We start from the raw sequence: 16,647 nt of genomic DNA, 5'->3' as shown, positions 1-16,647 counted from the left end.
ATCACTCCATTATAAACCACCCTATTGTAATATCGCATCGACATGGACCCATTATATTATTGTGGACCCATTACACCATTACAACATGATTCAATGTTATATCACATCCGCATTGGATGTCATGTATTAAAAAGGAATGCCACTTGAAATTTGCGATTGCGATAAATATATATGGACCCACGGGACCATTACAATACACTGTAATACAACATCTCATCCGCCACATCACAAGTTTTTAAAAGATATTGTCACATTAAAACCTTGATTGTGATATAAGTATGTGGACCCGCTGCACCATTATAATACGTCCTAAAGAAATATCGCATCCGTCCCATCGCAAGTATTGAAGAGATGTAACAATGGAAAACTGCCGATTGCGATAAGGTTATGGAACCAATGGGTTTATTAACTAATGCTTAAGATCACATCGCATCCTCTCCATCTGTAGTAGCGGAATCACTGTGTTATGTGCGAACCTCTGAAAAACTGTGATTGCGATTAAGGTGATGATGTGGCTGGTGGGACCACCCATTATATGTTTTTGTTTTAACTATGTTGATATATGAAGATCGATGATGTTGATATCAAAGGACAAATTATGTTATGGGCACGACTTGTAAAAGACCTCAGAAGCTGCGATTGCGATTAAAGGAATGATGTGGCACATGGGATCTCCAATATGGGCATAGCCTCTCTTGTCATGCGATTTCCGTGAACAATTAATGTCTATTGTATGAATATTAAAAAGGGCGTCTCTGATATAGTTTTAATATGCAACACTTTGGTAATTTAGCCTCTCTTTCGAATGAACGCGTCCTTTGACTATTGGTGAATTCGAAGAGACAGAGGAAGCCGAAGAGCAAGCATAGAGGAAGCTGAAAGATCAAGCGAGCGAAAAGGAAGCCAAAGGTCAAGGGTATCAAGCATATAAAACAGAGAACAAGGGAAGTTTACGGGTTGGTGAAATTGTAAGAAACAGAGGAAGCCGAAGGTCTAACAGACTTGGAAGAAATAGAGTATGTCGTAGGTCCAACATAACAGAAAAAAGGAAGAGGCTGAAGGCCTAGCAGGACAGAAGGAAGCCAAAGGTCCAACAGGATAGAAGGAAGTCGAACGGTGCAGCGGAAGACGAAGATCTGTTTGACTCCGGACCAGTCAAGTAAGATTTCATCAGTCATCAGTTGAAGGGAGTAGTACACTAGCGTTGAAGTATTTGCAAGTATGTTCTTTGGAGGTAAGATACTGTGAAAATCACTTCTAAATCATTTATTGCGATAATAAAAATAGAGGCTTGAAAACAGAGAATTGTTTTATGCATACCTTGAGGCTTAGCCTAGATATCTTATTGGAAAACTTCAACAAATCTTGGAAACATTATTGAAGATCATGATGCCTATTTGAAATCATCATGATGTAACTTTGCAGACTCTGTGTGGACAGTATGAAGAGTTGTGAAGACTCCTTAATATAAATACAAGTTGTCATTAATGTTGTAGCATGGAGACTACAGTGAAGCTGTAAATTGACAAAATTCAGTAAAGAAGATTTTGGGAGCAGAGAATTACTATCTAACATGCCTTGAAAAGATAGGGTTGGAGCCCTTGGGGTTGGTGCCTCAGAATTGGAAGGATTGATATCCTTGGATTCGGTGCTCCTAAATCCAAAGTTGGTGCCTTGACAAGACAGTGTTGGTGCCCTAGAGGTTGGAGCCTCATAAAAGACCAAGTTGGTGCTTGGAAATATATTGAAGCCATATATATATTGTATCTGTTTTATTATAAAGATTATATGAATAAAAACATCTATTCCTATTGTTGATTTTTGTGTTCTAAATATACATTATTTAACTGGTAAAATTAACAATTGAAATGAAATACTGATTCACCCCCCTCTCAGTATTTCCAACAATTGGTATCAGAGCCAGTACCTTCACTCAAAGCCTAACAACTTGAAGGTTGATCTTTAGAACACAAATGGTGAAGCCAAGGAAGAAAGTCTCCAATCCTCCTAAAGATGTGTCTCCCTCTACCACTGAATTATAAGACAATCAATTAGAGGAGGCTCCATGGTTCAATGGAAACTTTGATATATGGGAAGCAAGAATGAGGAATTTCTTAAAGACTCAAGGCATCAAAATATGGAAATCAATGATTGTTGATAGCATGATGGATGGAGAATCCAAGGAGTACAATGAAAAAGAAATGAAGGGAATCTTGAATGGGCTACCTGATTCTATAAAGAACAATTTAGGAAAATGTTCGTTAGCAAAGGCTATATGGGACAAACATCATGACCTTCACTCAAAAGGAGCATTGACCATGACCACTAGTCAAGAAGATGATGGAAACCAAGAACAAAATCTAGAACCCATCATAGAAGCTGAAAATGAGAAATATGACATCAAGGCCAAAGAAGACCTAGAATATGAATAGAATCAAGATTCCTCGCTAAACTTAAGGCTGCCATGGAAGAGATTATCAATTTGAAAAAAGAAAACGAGGAACTTAATAAGAAAGCACTAGCTGGTGACCATGACCAAATAAGGAAGAAAGTTGACCTTGTCAAGCTTCAAGTACAAGAAAGGGATGAAGAGCTTGCCAAACTTAAGAAGGAATTTCATCAAAGCAAAAGAAAGCATCGTGAAGAAGTCATATCTATGAAAATCCACTGGATAAAGCAAAGAAACGGTAAGATTACTTGTCAAGTCAACTTGAACAAAGGCACAAGAGCTTGAACAAACTTGAAGAAGAGATTGGTTAGTACGAGGTAGAGGTCTCCTCTCTCAAATCTAAACTACAAGAAGCAAGAAAGTTAGCACAAGGAGCTGAGAAGACAATGGAAGCATTGGCAATCATATAAGGACAAGTTGATGAAGCAGAAACTGAGAGAAACATCATGATATGTCAACTAAAAGAAAAGGATGGAGAAATCTTCAAATTAAAATCTGACATCAACCTTTTCAAGGCCGAAACATCTAAAGCTACAAGGATCAAGGAAGAAATGGAGAGTAGTCTAGCAAAGGAAAATGAAAAAATATTCAAAATGAAGTAAGGTATCATCTCTATTAAAATTGAAGCAAATGAAGCTACTCGTATCAAGGAAGAAACTGAGAAACAACTTGCTAAGAATAATAATGATTGTGAAATATTGGAAGGAGAAATTGTCTTCCTCAGGAAAAATGTTGAAAGGATGGACAAAATCTTGAAGATCTCTCAAGCCTTGGATGACATGCTCAGCGATAAAATATTTCCATTTGATAAATCAGGTCTCAAGTATGCAGGGGAATCCTCAAACAAGAATGATACTCCATGTGATTTTCGCTGAAAAATCTTTCACAATCTTGATATGGATCACAGAAGCCTGAACTCTATAAAAGAATGATAATGCTTCAAACAAAAGGGATGTGAGGAAGCCAGAAAGAAATGTTGATGCTCCCAGTTCCAGCAAAGGTAAGGAGAAAAATCAAGGCAACAATGGAAGAAATCCTGCTCCAAGAAGAATGTAGATAATGTCAAGGATGTGAGAAGCAATTGTTATCATCAAAGGATCTAAAGGCAGAAAGACTTTAGAAGTACATTCTTGGTACCAAGGTTTATTTCTTGGTTATTTTTATTCTTGTACAAACTTTGGACATATGGCAAAAGATTGTAGGGCATATCACAAAGATAAATATAATGGTCCCTGTTAATCTACGAGGAACAATTTTGCAAGAAGAATTCATGAATTCTTATTCATGAACAACATAGAATGCTTCAAGTGTCATAACATTGGTCATATGGCACGTAATTGTAACTTGAATTGGGCACCTTCTCAAGTTAGAACTATGTCAGATAAGAAAGTTACACAAGTATGGAGAAGGAAGCAAATACAATCCGAAAGTCCCTTGAACTCTCCAACCAGCAACGCATGTTATTGGCCTGATCTCCGACAATATAAGCATTTGATGGGAAGACTCTGCCAATAGAGATGATGCATACAGTTGGGGGGTGCCTGTGATTCTTGATCATTATTATAGAAGCTATTTGTGAAAGGGTCCTTATGAAATCCTTGATGAGCTATATTAACTATCATTCTTTGATAGATCATTTCTCAGGAGCACTATATTGAAGAACATGGCCTCTTAATTATTTTTTGGACTGTTGTTGAAGATGTCTTCCACTTTATCACTAAGTAGAAATTGGAGCAGAAGAGAAGGTCATAAAATACTAGAAAAATATGGCAAATAACTATGTTGCTGTTATTACAGAAGTTTAAGTCTCGACTCAGATATTTAATGTGAGAACAGGTAAATTATGGTTACAAATAAAGGCAACATTCAAACAAACACATAAATCTAGGAATGAAGCTTGAAGCAAGAGCAGTTGGCAGCATCTAACAAAACTGAAGCATTACAAAAAGATGCTAATTAATGAAAAGTATTTAAAATACAGTCACAGATTGGATATCAAAATCTGCTAGTGGAGATAACTTGCAGAGACTTTTACAAGAACACAAGGAAAAGATGGCTCATCAAAAAGACTATAGAAAGGAGAATGTTGTGCAGTTGAATATAGCTCAGTAACTTAAGGATAAGCACAAAGATACAAAGAAACTTGGATCTGAAGAAAGATAGCAATTTCAGTGGCGTTTTCTCTTGATTCGGACTATGAAGGCCTCTTAATTTTGACTGTGCAAACAATAGAATATGGATTGAAGCATAAAAACTTGGACTTGAACATTTTGTGTGTGGCTATTTGCAATCTGTTTGGAAGCATTGAAGTGGAGCATCTTTAAGCATTGTTGAAGCCATGATAAAGTAGTTTTTAGATATGAAGAGGGGAGAATGTGCTAGTTGATGATGAGGCAACAATCCTTCTATCTTGAGTAAAAAGAAGAGCACCACAACAGGGGGAGTAACATACCCATAAAAATATACTATTCATAAAGAACGGAAGCAGTTTGATAGGGGGAGCAGTTTGACAGGGGGAGTCCCTTAGCACTCCTTTGCCATTGATGTCAAAGGGGGAGAGAATAAGAATATTGCCATCAATGACAAAGGGGAAGATTGTTGATCTAGAATGTAATTGATGTCAATATGGCAATATTATAGGATACTAAATGATGATATGAAGCCAAGGAGAAGCAGAGCAGATCCGTGAAGAAATAGGAGCAAGAAGCCAAGGAGCAAAGCCATCAGGGAAGTCATTGGAAAGACATTCGAAGCCATTGGAAGTCAAGAACAGGAGCGGTCAAAGAATAAGAGAAAGAGTTCATCAGAAGCCATCAAGGAAGTAGGTTATCGCATATGCCCAAGGGTAAGTGCTATCGGAAGAACAAAGAGCAACAACAATATCAGAGGAGTAAAGAAGAAAACATTGGAGGAGCCATATTGGAAGTATCGCATGTAATACATGCCCAAGAAGAACCGATAGGAAGAAAACAACGAAGGAGCGAAGCCACAAGAAAGCCAAGGAACGAAGCCACATGAAAGCCAAGCCATGAGTAAGAGTCTATTACAAACTGTTCTTATTAAAATATAGCATATGCTCAAGAGTAAGAGCCATATCAGATATATCGCATGAAATATCAGAAAGAGCCAACGGTACAACAACCGTCAGAAGAGAGGGGGTAGGAAAGTATGACTCAAGTTTCGCACTCGTGAAGTCTTGCAAAGAGAAAGAATTCATTAGAAGGAGCAAAGAGGAACACACAATGAGGAAACTGCCAACAGGAACAACAACTGTCGGAAGAACGGGGGTAGGAAAGTATGACTCAAGTCCTGCACTCGTGAAGTCCCGCAAACCTTCGTTTGTGATAAGATGCGGACCCGATTACTCCATTATAAACCACCCTATTGTAATATTGCATCCGCATGGACCCATTATATTATTGTGGACCCGTTACACCATTACAACATGATTCAATGTTATATCGCATCCGCATTGGAAGTCATGTATTAAAAAGGAATGCCACTTGAAATCTGTGATTGCGATATATGTATACGGACCCATGGGACCATTACAATATGCTGTAATACAACATCACATCCACCACATCGCAAGTTTTTAAAAGCTATTGTCACATTAAAACCTCGAGTGCGATATAAGTATGTGGACCCGCTGCACCATTATAATACGTCCTAAAGAATTATTGCATTTGTCGCATATCGCAAGTCTTTAAGAGATGTAACAATGGAAAACCGCTGATTGCGATAAGGTTATGGACCCGACGGGTTTATTAACTACTTCTTAAGATCGCATCGCATCTGCTCCATCGGCAGTAGCAGAATCATTGTGTTATGTGTGAACCTCCGAAAAACTGTGATTGCGATTAAGGTGATGATGTGGCTGGTGGGACCACCCATTATATGTTTTGTTTTAACTATGTTGATATATGAAGATCGATGATGTTGATATTGGAGGATAGAGTATGTTATGGGCATGACTTGTAAAAGACCTCTGGAAGCTACGATTGTGATTAAAGGAATGACATGGCACGTGGGATCTCCAATATGGGCATAACCTCTCTTGTAATGTGATTTTCGTGAACAATTAATGTCTATTGTATGAATATTAAAAAGGGCCTCTCTGATATAGTTTTAATATGCAACACTTTAATAATTCGGCCTCTCTTCCGAATGAACGCGTCCTTTAACTATTGGTGAATTCGAAGAGACAGAGGAAGCCGAAAGATCAAGCGAGCGAAAAGGAAGCTAAAGGTCAGGGGTATCAGGGATATAAAACAAAGAACAAGGGAAGTTTATGAGTTGGTGAAACTGTAAGAAATAGAGGAAGCCGAAGGTCTGGTAGACTTAGAAGAAATAGAGTATGCCATAGGTTCAACAGAATAGAAAAAAGGAGGTTGAAGGCCCAGTAGGACAAAAGAAAGTCGAAGGTCTAGCAGGATAGAAGGAAGCCAAACGGCGCAACGGAAGACAAAGATCTGTTTGACCTCGGACCAGTCAAGTAAGATTTCATCAGTCATCAGTTGAAGGGAGTAGTGGACAACACCAGCATTGAAGTATTTGCAAGTATGTTCTTTGGAGGTAAGATATTGCGACAATCACTTCCAAAGCAGTTATTGCGACAATAAAAACAGAGGCTTGAAAACAGAGACTTGTTTTATGCATACCCTTAGGCTTAGCCCATATATCTTGTTGGAAAGCTTCAACAAATATTGGAAACAAATGTTGGTAGCCTCTATGACATCCCATGCTTCTATTGTGGCTTCTTCTTCTTGTTCATAGAACCCTGCTTTCCTTTCTGCTTCTTCCCACTGCCTCTTTTCCTCTTCTTCTTTTCTCTGATCTTCAAACTCCGTGGTAGTGTGTTCTATTTTAGCATGCATGTATATTGTCATCTCTTAGTAGCTTAAATATATCCTCAAATGTGAAATTTCTTGCCCTTGGGTAGCAAGATATCTAAGTTCCAGTTGAGGATCATTTCCAATTAGATTATGGGTGCTGAGTAGGGCCAGGGATTTGATATTTCAGCTCTAATGAGAAGAGGTTCATTTTGCTCTCTGGCCAATATTCTTTCATCTCTGCAGCCCTTGACTTCTCATGGTTTAGCCATGATGCCAAAGGCATTAATTGTCAATCTCCTAGCTCTGCATCAGGATCCTAATTATTCATGTCTGTGATGGCCATGTTATGCAAGTAAAACTCAACCATTTTGGCCCCATCCTTTAGTGCACTTTGATCACAAAGATCAATAAACTGTCTGCAGTCCTGAAATGGCATGGTGCTCCTTTGTGCTAGTGTCTTAATCTAAAATTGTAGCCATTGTTCTCTAAGGTAAAGAACATAGGATTTGGTTGGTATCCTATGCTGGATGGCCTCCAAGCAGAGGTTGACCATACATGCTAGTTGGTTTTCCTTTTCCTCCAGCCGTCCTCTCTATTTTTCTTATCTTCTTCCTTTTGCTGTTATTTCTCATCTCCATCAATTTCTTCCTATGTTTCAGCATCATCCTCCTTGTGTTTCAGCATGGTCCTCTATATTAGTTTCTTATTTATTCATCTCATCCAATATAGCTTTGTATTATCTTCTTGTTTTGCCTCCTCTTCACTGACAGAAGGACTAACATCAAAGATGAGGGTTTTGATGTCATCCTCTGCTGGAAAGTCTCTGAAGACTGACCATTTCATAGGGATCCCGAGGTTTTGGATGTCATACTCAATGAGGATTCTGATCAAATGATGGTGAGCCAACTGTTGGTAATTCCCTTCCTTTACTTTCTTGCTGGAGTCTATGAGCGATTGCATCAAGAAAATAGGGTATGCTGAGTCTTTGGTGAACTGGTGTTTCTACCCCAAATCTTAATTCTTCAAACATTCTCAAATGGTTTCCATAACAATATTGTATCTATGGACTCTTACTTTCTCTTTTGACTTATTAAAGAATTTCTTTTTTTCCACGTTTCCACTTATAAACCAACCACCTCTTAACCTTTACAACTTTTGATCAAATGATGCATATGAGTGAGTGAGTAGGATACTTACCCGTGGTCTTGATGCCATGTTGTAGTTTTCAAAGATCATAGGTGCTACTGATGGTCATTCTTCTTCCTCCTCTGTTGCCTACTGATGGCTTATTAGCTTTTGCAGGTGTCTGTGACTGAAGATTTGATGCTGTTGTTGCTGCTATGGAGCTCTTGGATCTGATGTTGCTGCTGTTGCTGTGGAGCTCTTGGATCTGATGCTGCTGCTACTGCTGTGGAGCTCCTGGATTACCACTTGGAAATGTTTGGTGTCTTCCTTAGGATTCTTGATCATTTTGCTGGGTGGTGCTGTGAGGACGCTGTAATGAATGGATAGAGGGAGTAGGAGTGTATGTGGATGCAGGGATGATGGTAATGGTTGAGGTGATTTTGTTAGAAAACACAATCTTCACCTTAATGGAAGCAATGAAGTAAAAACAATAGAATTGACGGAGGGATGCATTGGTAAGGAGTGGAGGAGATGAAATACATGTGAAGCAGGGTTCCCTTTGGATCTTCTTTATGCGCCTTATTTTTGTTTCTCACCCACCTGCACATAACAATGATGGTTTTTTTCATTTATATATATATATATATATATCTATATATATATATATATATATATATATATATATATATATATATATATATATATATAGATATATAGATATATTTAAACAAAACACCTAGGTTGCCTCAGAGAGGTTTTCACCCTAGATATCTGCCCTAGGCGCCTCAAGGAAGGTTTTCACCGAGGAATCTTCTTATCCTTTTCATTTTTCTCATCCTTGGGCTGCCTCATGAGGTTTTCAACCCAAAGATGGGACTCAAGCGCCTCATAGAGGTTTTCACCTGAATCCTTATTCTTCTTTCCTTTTTCAGTGATCGGATGAGGGAGGAGCTGGAACTTGCTCCACCATCATCACTGTCTTATTAATGTTGTCAATGAACTCTTGTCTTGATAAAGGTCTTGTGTATATTTTCAATCCGTATCCATTAACTAGCAATGGAATGGCTTCTTCATCAATAGTTATTATTTTCACTAAACCATTGTCATGGCATATTTCCACCACATAAGGTCTGAGCCATCTTGTCCTTAGCTTGCCCTTGAAATCTTTAAACCTAGAATCATATAACAATGCGTAGTCTCCTTCTTGAAATTACTTCACCTTGATGTGCTTTTCATGCCAGATCTTCCTCTAAAGCTGAACTATCTCCGTATGTGGAGGGCCTACATTCTGAATTCATCTAAGCCATTCAAATGGGACAATCTTTCTTTCTATGTATGACTTAGATCCAGATCTAATTGGGCTGCCATCCTCAATGTATTATATTCAAATTCAATGGACAACAAAGCCTTCTTCCCATAGACCATCTCATAGGGTGTAAACCCAGTGGTGGTCTTCCATGTTGTATTATAGGCCTAGGTGGCCTCAACTAGAATTTCTGCCCAATCCTTTCTGCTGCTGTTCACTACCTTGGTTAGGATGTTCTCTAGTGCTCTGTTGGCCACCTCCACTTGCCCATTAGCTTGTGGATGATAAGGATTGGAGGTCCTATGCTTGATTTTGTGATGCTCGAGCATTTCTTCAGTCACACTGGAGGTAAACTGGTTGCCTTGGTCTGTGACTATCTCTCTAGGGTACCCAAATTTGTAGAATATATTCTCCCTTAGGAACTCAGCCACCTTTTCTTCTATTGCTGCATTAATTGCCTTGGTTTCGGCCCACTTAGTTAAGTAATCAGTGCACACAATAATGTGTTGTTTTTTCTTTGAAGGAGGATTGATAGGCCCAATGAAGTCCATTCCCCACTTGTCAAATGGCTTGAAAGTCACTTGAGGTTGTAGGGGAATTTCATCTCTTGGAGTAGGCTTTCCCATCCTCTGGCACTGATCACACTGACTAATGTACCTCCTCACATCCTGATGAAGAGTAAGCCAATAATAGCCTGCTTGCAACACTTTGAATGCTGTCCTCTTTGCTGCAAAGTGACCTCCACAAGGCCCATCATGACAGGTCAGAAGGATGTGACTTCTTCTCAAGATTTGATCTAAGCCAAGTTTGAACAGATTGCCCCCAATACAGGTGAAGGGGGCACTTTTCTTGATTATCTTGCTCTTTTCTTTGGAGGTAAGGTTTGGTGGGAACTGTGCTGATACCAAATAGTTTGCTATATCAACAAACCACGGGGAGAGTACTGCGATAGCAAACAAATGCTCGTCTAGTAACTAATCATCCACCATTCCTGCTTCGCTTGTAGGTAGATTCATCCTAGATAGAAAGTCATCAACAACATTCTCTTTAACAGGCTTATCAACAATAGTTAGATCAAACTGCTGTGATAAAAGTAACCATATTATGATTCTAGCATTTACACCTGGTTTGTTCATTAAATATTTAATTGCAGCATGATCCGTATGCACAAATGTTTGATAGCCTGTAATACAATTCCTAAACTTGTTCAATGAGTGCATAATAGTCAGGAGTTCTTTTTCGGCCACAATATAGTTTAACTTAGCCTTTCACAGGTTTTTACTGGTAAAATGGATGGCATAAGGCAATTTCTCCTCTACCTGACCTAAGGCTGCTCCTATGGCTTTATGTGAGGCATCAACATGAATATGAAAAGGGAGGGCCCAGTTTGGGCCTCTTAGGATTGTTGCAGTGATTAATTTACGCTTTAGAATGTCTAGGGCCTCTTGACAACTTTCTGACCTTATAAATTCAGAATCTTTGGCCAATAATCCAAACAAAGGAGAGGCCATTTTTCTGAAGTCCTTTATGAACCTTTTGTACTATCCAACTAACCCTAAACAACTCCTAACATATCTCTGCTTTTGTGGAGGTGGGACCCTTTGGATGATGGCTATTTTGTTTGGGTCCACCTACAGTCGTTGCTGAGATATGGAATGACCTAGCACAGTCCCTTCAGTCATTAAGAATTCACATTTTTCTGGACTGAGAGACAGGTTCATTTCAATGCACTTGCATAATACTTTGCCTAGGTTAGTTAGGGCCTCTTGAAAATCATAGTCGTAAGGTGTAAAATCATACATATAGATCTCTACAACATCATGTACTAACTCAACAAAAATTCTCAAGACTAGTCTCTGGAAAGTGGCAGAAGCATTGCATAAGCCAAAAGGAAGGACCCTATAGGCAAAAGTAACCTAAGAACAAGTGAATGTGGTTTTATCCTGGTCTTATGGGTAGATTTGGATTTGGTTGTACCCACTGAATCCATCTAGGAAAGAAAAGAACTTCTTCCCTGCCAGGTTATCTAACACTTGGTCAATGAAGGGTAGGGGAAAATGATCCTTCTTTGTGGCTTTGTTCAACTCCCTATAGTCAACACAAATTCTCCACTTACCATTCTTCTTGGGAACTAACACTAAAGGAGAGACCCACTCATTGTCAGAGATAGGGGAAATGAACCCTGCATCTAACAGTTTTTGTAGTTCTTCTTTGACGATGTCTTTAGGGGCTGGATTCATTCTCCTTTGTGGTTGCTTGACTGGCTTGCAACCATCCTTGATGTATATGTGGTGAGTACACATTGAGGGGTGTACTCCCTTCATTTCCTTATAGATCCAAGCGAAGGCTTCTAGGTTCTCTTTCAACAATTTGCATAATTGTTCCTCTTCTAAAGTAGAAATACATCGATTAATCTTCAAGGTTTTCTTTGGGCCAAATTCTATGGTTTTGACTCTGAGTGGGTTGGAATCGGCCAAGCATAAGTCAATTTGATGATTTTTCAATGTTTCCTTTACTTCTTCTTCTAAGGGTAATAAAATAGGAGTTGGACTTTGGAGCAGGTGTTCAATTAAGTCATCCTCCTCTTGTTGTCCTCCTCCTATGATTTGTTGACACCTAATCATTAGGATTGGGTGAACATAATGTAAATAAATAAATAAGTAATGTGAACAGTCATCGGGAGATGAACTTAACAGTCTCTCCCTCACGTATATAATAAGGCCACCCTAAACGAATAAACATACGAATCATTTTTTCCTTGAGGAGTTACTACCTGGCCTGACATGGTATCAGAGCCAAGACCATTTTTTTAGCTTCCCTCTACTTTGTAACTCCCTTCTGCATATTCTGCCTATATTCTACCCATATTTTGTAGGCTGACATCTCTGTCAAACACCTCGGCCTCTCCATCCGCTCTACATACCATTCAATTTGTATACGCCTTTCAGTCGTGGTTATAATAGCATTGGTAACAGATCCCTAGCATGATAGGCCTAAACCCTTAGTGTTCCATAAAAAAAAAATACAATGCAACCTCTCTACCATTATCCATTTCTTTGACAGGCTCCCTAAAGTTTTTATCATCATCGGCCAGCATAAACGTTTCTCTGTTCTTCCAGTCTGCGTGCACAACTGATAAACACGCTGTCCGTCGGCCTGCTGACTGATAACTCTTATTTACTGCCATTTCCCCTATCTAATGTCTATCCCGATTGCTATTTGTGTAGTCTCTTCTCATTGTAGTATAGCCGATACACAGTCTTTGTGCTTGCATTGAATGGTGCGTTTAGACCTACGTTGAACAATGCATTCATCTTTGTGCATCCATACCTGCGTTGAACAATGCGTTCGTCTCTGTGGTTGATTGAAGTCTGTGCGTTAGCTCTTTGTTACCTTGTGTTAATCTTGGTGCTGTTCACATATGCATGGATAGCTTGAAGACTGTGTGCCAAATGATCCCTTCTGTTAGCGCTTGAGATTTCACCTCAGGCTGAGAAAGGTAAACCTCAAGGCAACAACAAACCATTCAGCCCCGTAGCTAGCCCTATGGGGCAGGAGAAGGCTCTCTCCGGTCAATCTCGGTAGATATTCAATTGATGAGATGACCAAACGGGTAACACTGATATTAGGCTAGTAAACTGATTAGAAAGATTGATTTGGGGTTTTTAATTAAATAACGGGGTTTTCCTGGGCTGCATGGGCAAAATAACAGCTTGAAACAGAGAAATATAATGAACAACACAGGTTATCGACTGAGGCAAGGTAGGCAAGAAATTTAGCATCAAATCTAGATTTTAAATGGGATGGCAAGACTGGTGAGGAGCTGACAAGGGCATAGGAGATGAATCCTTGTCAAACAGAGGAAAACATTAAACATGAACAAACTTATAGGCAGAGCATGGCAGGCATGAATTCTTACCTAAACACTTCATTTGTTCAGTTAGAAATGATCATGTAGTGAAATGAAACATAACAGATTACATATGAAACAAGAGAAAAACTTATGCTAAATTATCATACCACAGGAATCTCAGAAGTCAGAGCTGTGAAATTTCATTAAAAATCCCTCTGTCAAAGACTGTACAATGGAGCTCAGTTCTCCTCCAGCACTCAGAAATTTTCTTCTAACTCTCTACATCCCCTCTTACAAATGAAAATTTTCTTTTAATATATGAAATAAATACAACTGGGGGAAAACAAATCGACCCCAAGACCAGGAATTTGTTTTTATCATTATTAATAAATAAACTAACAGAAAACAATCAACTCTTCTGAAAATAAAAATGCGCTCCTTCTTCTACTCGAACTGTTGAAAACTGATGAAGCGGTGTTATTACAGGTGTCAATCCCATTGCTAAAGACAAATATTGGCAATCGAATCTTGTTCTCTGCCACTTTGCAACTGCAGTAAAAAAATAGATCATCGGTTCCTATTTCACTGCTATGACAGGTGTTCAGGTAGCGCCCATGTCGAGGGTCAATTGCGCACATCACGTTCCTGGCGCTCCATTCGCTGTACAAGTCGATTTGCAAAACCAATGCATAAAGCTTTCCTCAAGTTTTTACTAATGCCCCCATTTTCTCGTGAATTTTCTTTTGGCCGCACATCTAGAGATTCATTTGTTATTTTAGGCATTATGGCCGAGAGTTGCTGAGATGGAAAAAACGACTTGTTTTAGGATTGGTATTTTGATCCCTGTCGGCAGCTTTAAGTCCATTTGAAATGCTGTGATACCTTTTTCATTCCCAGCAACCTTTAAATCCATATTACCCAAAGCATTTTCAGATCCAATAATGTCAGAAAGGATGAGCGGGGCACCATCTTCCCCACAATCTGTGGTATCAAAAATTAAACCCATTGCAATTCCATACATGAATGTTTAGTCTACGACACTTGGAGGAATTTGTCTTTAGAAATGAATTATACCAATCGATAACATCTGATCTCCGTATTCTGGTTAACTCATCTGCTTCCAGCTTCAGCATTTCAAACGAATACCTTTTTTCCACAACTTGACTCCAGTGATGATTAGTCTCATCAATTAGAGATGGATCTTTGTCTAATTTCTTTGCTATTAATCCCACTTTGTAGTTTTCAAATTCTTTACCATCCATCTCACCCAGAATTTGCTGTAATATATCGATAAATGCATCTAGTCTTTCCTGTAAATATGGTGGGCTATACTTGGAAGATTGAACACGGAAACAAAATCCCAGTACACGGTGTGTCATCCTACTGCCACAATCCACAACATATCCAAGCTGTTCCTTTGTCCTGAGCTGATTAAAACATGGCTCGTGAACAATATCTTCAAAGAGATCTGCTATGGCCCTTGCTCTAGTTGAACTTTGACCAATATCTTGATCCACTTGAAAATAAATCTTAATAGAAGAATTTTCCTCTGATTTATTTTTCACATTTGCATTCTGGAATAGGCCAATGCCAGATGGCAGCCTCAGGATTTGCTCTGCATGTCGCAACTCAGATGGCAAAACTATTGCCGAAAATAAATCTTTGAGCATATTTGCAAGAAAAATAGCTTCATCCTTTAATAAGTTACCATGACAGAGGCCTTCAATATAAATCTGGCTAAAAAGCTCTGGGATAAAAGTTATCAAGTCTGCTAGAGTCAGTGAAAGGAGACAAGAAAGTTTGTCGTCCACATGCCAAAAATCCTTTCGCAAAATCTGTAATCTTAAATATGCTGAATGCTTTAAGGGTTTCATGTTGGTATTCACATAGCCTATTTCCATGTCCTCCTTCATCACCTCAAAACGATCCGCAGTCGGTGTAAAGGTTGTCAAGAATTCTAGAATTTTTGATGCTAAAGCTGGTAGCTTTTCATTGAACCCAGAAATCTTTAACTCAAGTTTGTCTCCTAAAACAGAAACTGTCGTGTCCAATCTAGCAACAGTTGCCTGATATAGTGTCTTGTTGAGTGCATCCCAGAGAAGGTTCACATACAACTCAGTGAGTACACAAGTCCTTATGCTTTTATAAGCCTCTTTTAAAGTGATCAAGAAGTATGTATTTGCACGTGGAACATTAAATGTTCGATCTAGTTTATACCAAATCTTGATCAATGGATCATCAATAATACATATTGGAATTTCCATCGTGCCATGGATGTTGATGTCAGACAAGCTTTTAATTGAAAAAATCACATGGGATGAAATCATTCTTATCTGGTAAATGTTTCAAGCTGGACACCTGAAGACAACAAATTTGCTGCAAGTTCTGCCACATAATCATTTTGGGGCGACTCTTCTGAAAATCTAAATTCTAGGTTTCCAATATCTTGAAGCTCCTTAAATACCCATTCTTGTGGAGCCATGTCACGCAGAAACTTCACATACTGATACAGATACCCAATTACCTCCAAAACCTTTTCTAGTCCTGAAACAGTAAGATCTATGCTCACAACAGCGGTCCAATCCTCCATGACCAACGAGATGAGACAAATAATCCTCTGGTTTCTTCAAGTATTCCGTATCAAGACAAGGCAATGACCATGTCACTTTGAGAGAATGAAGATCCCGGACAGCTTGGACCCAAAAGATTTTTCCCACTTCCCAAATAGGTCGCTCCTTGTAGAAATTCCATTGTCGCAGGAGGATAAGAACAGGCATAATTGCAGTGAGGGCAGCAATTTCAAGAATTGATGTACCATTCAAGTTGCTAACAAAATCTTTCTTAATCTGCTTGTGAGGATTGAGGCAAGTACTGTAGGACTCCATTGATATATTATGAAAAGTGAATATTCTGAAATGTGCTTGTGCAGGGATAGGAGCTTGAAGTCGCTGCCATTTGAAGAGCTGGAGAATAAATTACATATTAAAGAAAAAACAACAACATTAAATGATTTCTTCTTCAAAACCCTGTTTTGAAGAAGAATCAATCTCTGACATGAGACGGAGTCTAACACCTTCAA

At 38.9% G+C, this 16,647-nt stretch overlaps 1 pseudogene; it reads right to left on the bottom strand.

The window, feature by feature from the left end:
- Positions 1 to 14,557: 14,557 nt before the first annotated feature.
- On the bottom strand, positions 14,558 to 15,914 carry LOC149220121 (nardilysin-like pseudogene; annotated as a pseudogene).
- Between the last annotated feature and the right edge of the window lie 733 nt (positions 15,915 to 16,647).

The sequence above is a fragment of the Pinus tabuliformis genome, chromosome Q, assembly GCF_031772625.1.
Source record: "Pinus tabuliformis cultivar Carrire ecotype Pingquan chromosome Q, CPIR1, whole genome shotgun sequence".
Classification (NCBI taxonomy): Eukaryota; Viridiplantae; Streptophyta; class Pinopsida; order Pinales; family Pinaceae; genus Pinus; species Pinus tabuliformis.
This window is presented reverse-complemented; position numbering and strand designations above follow the sequence as displayed.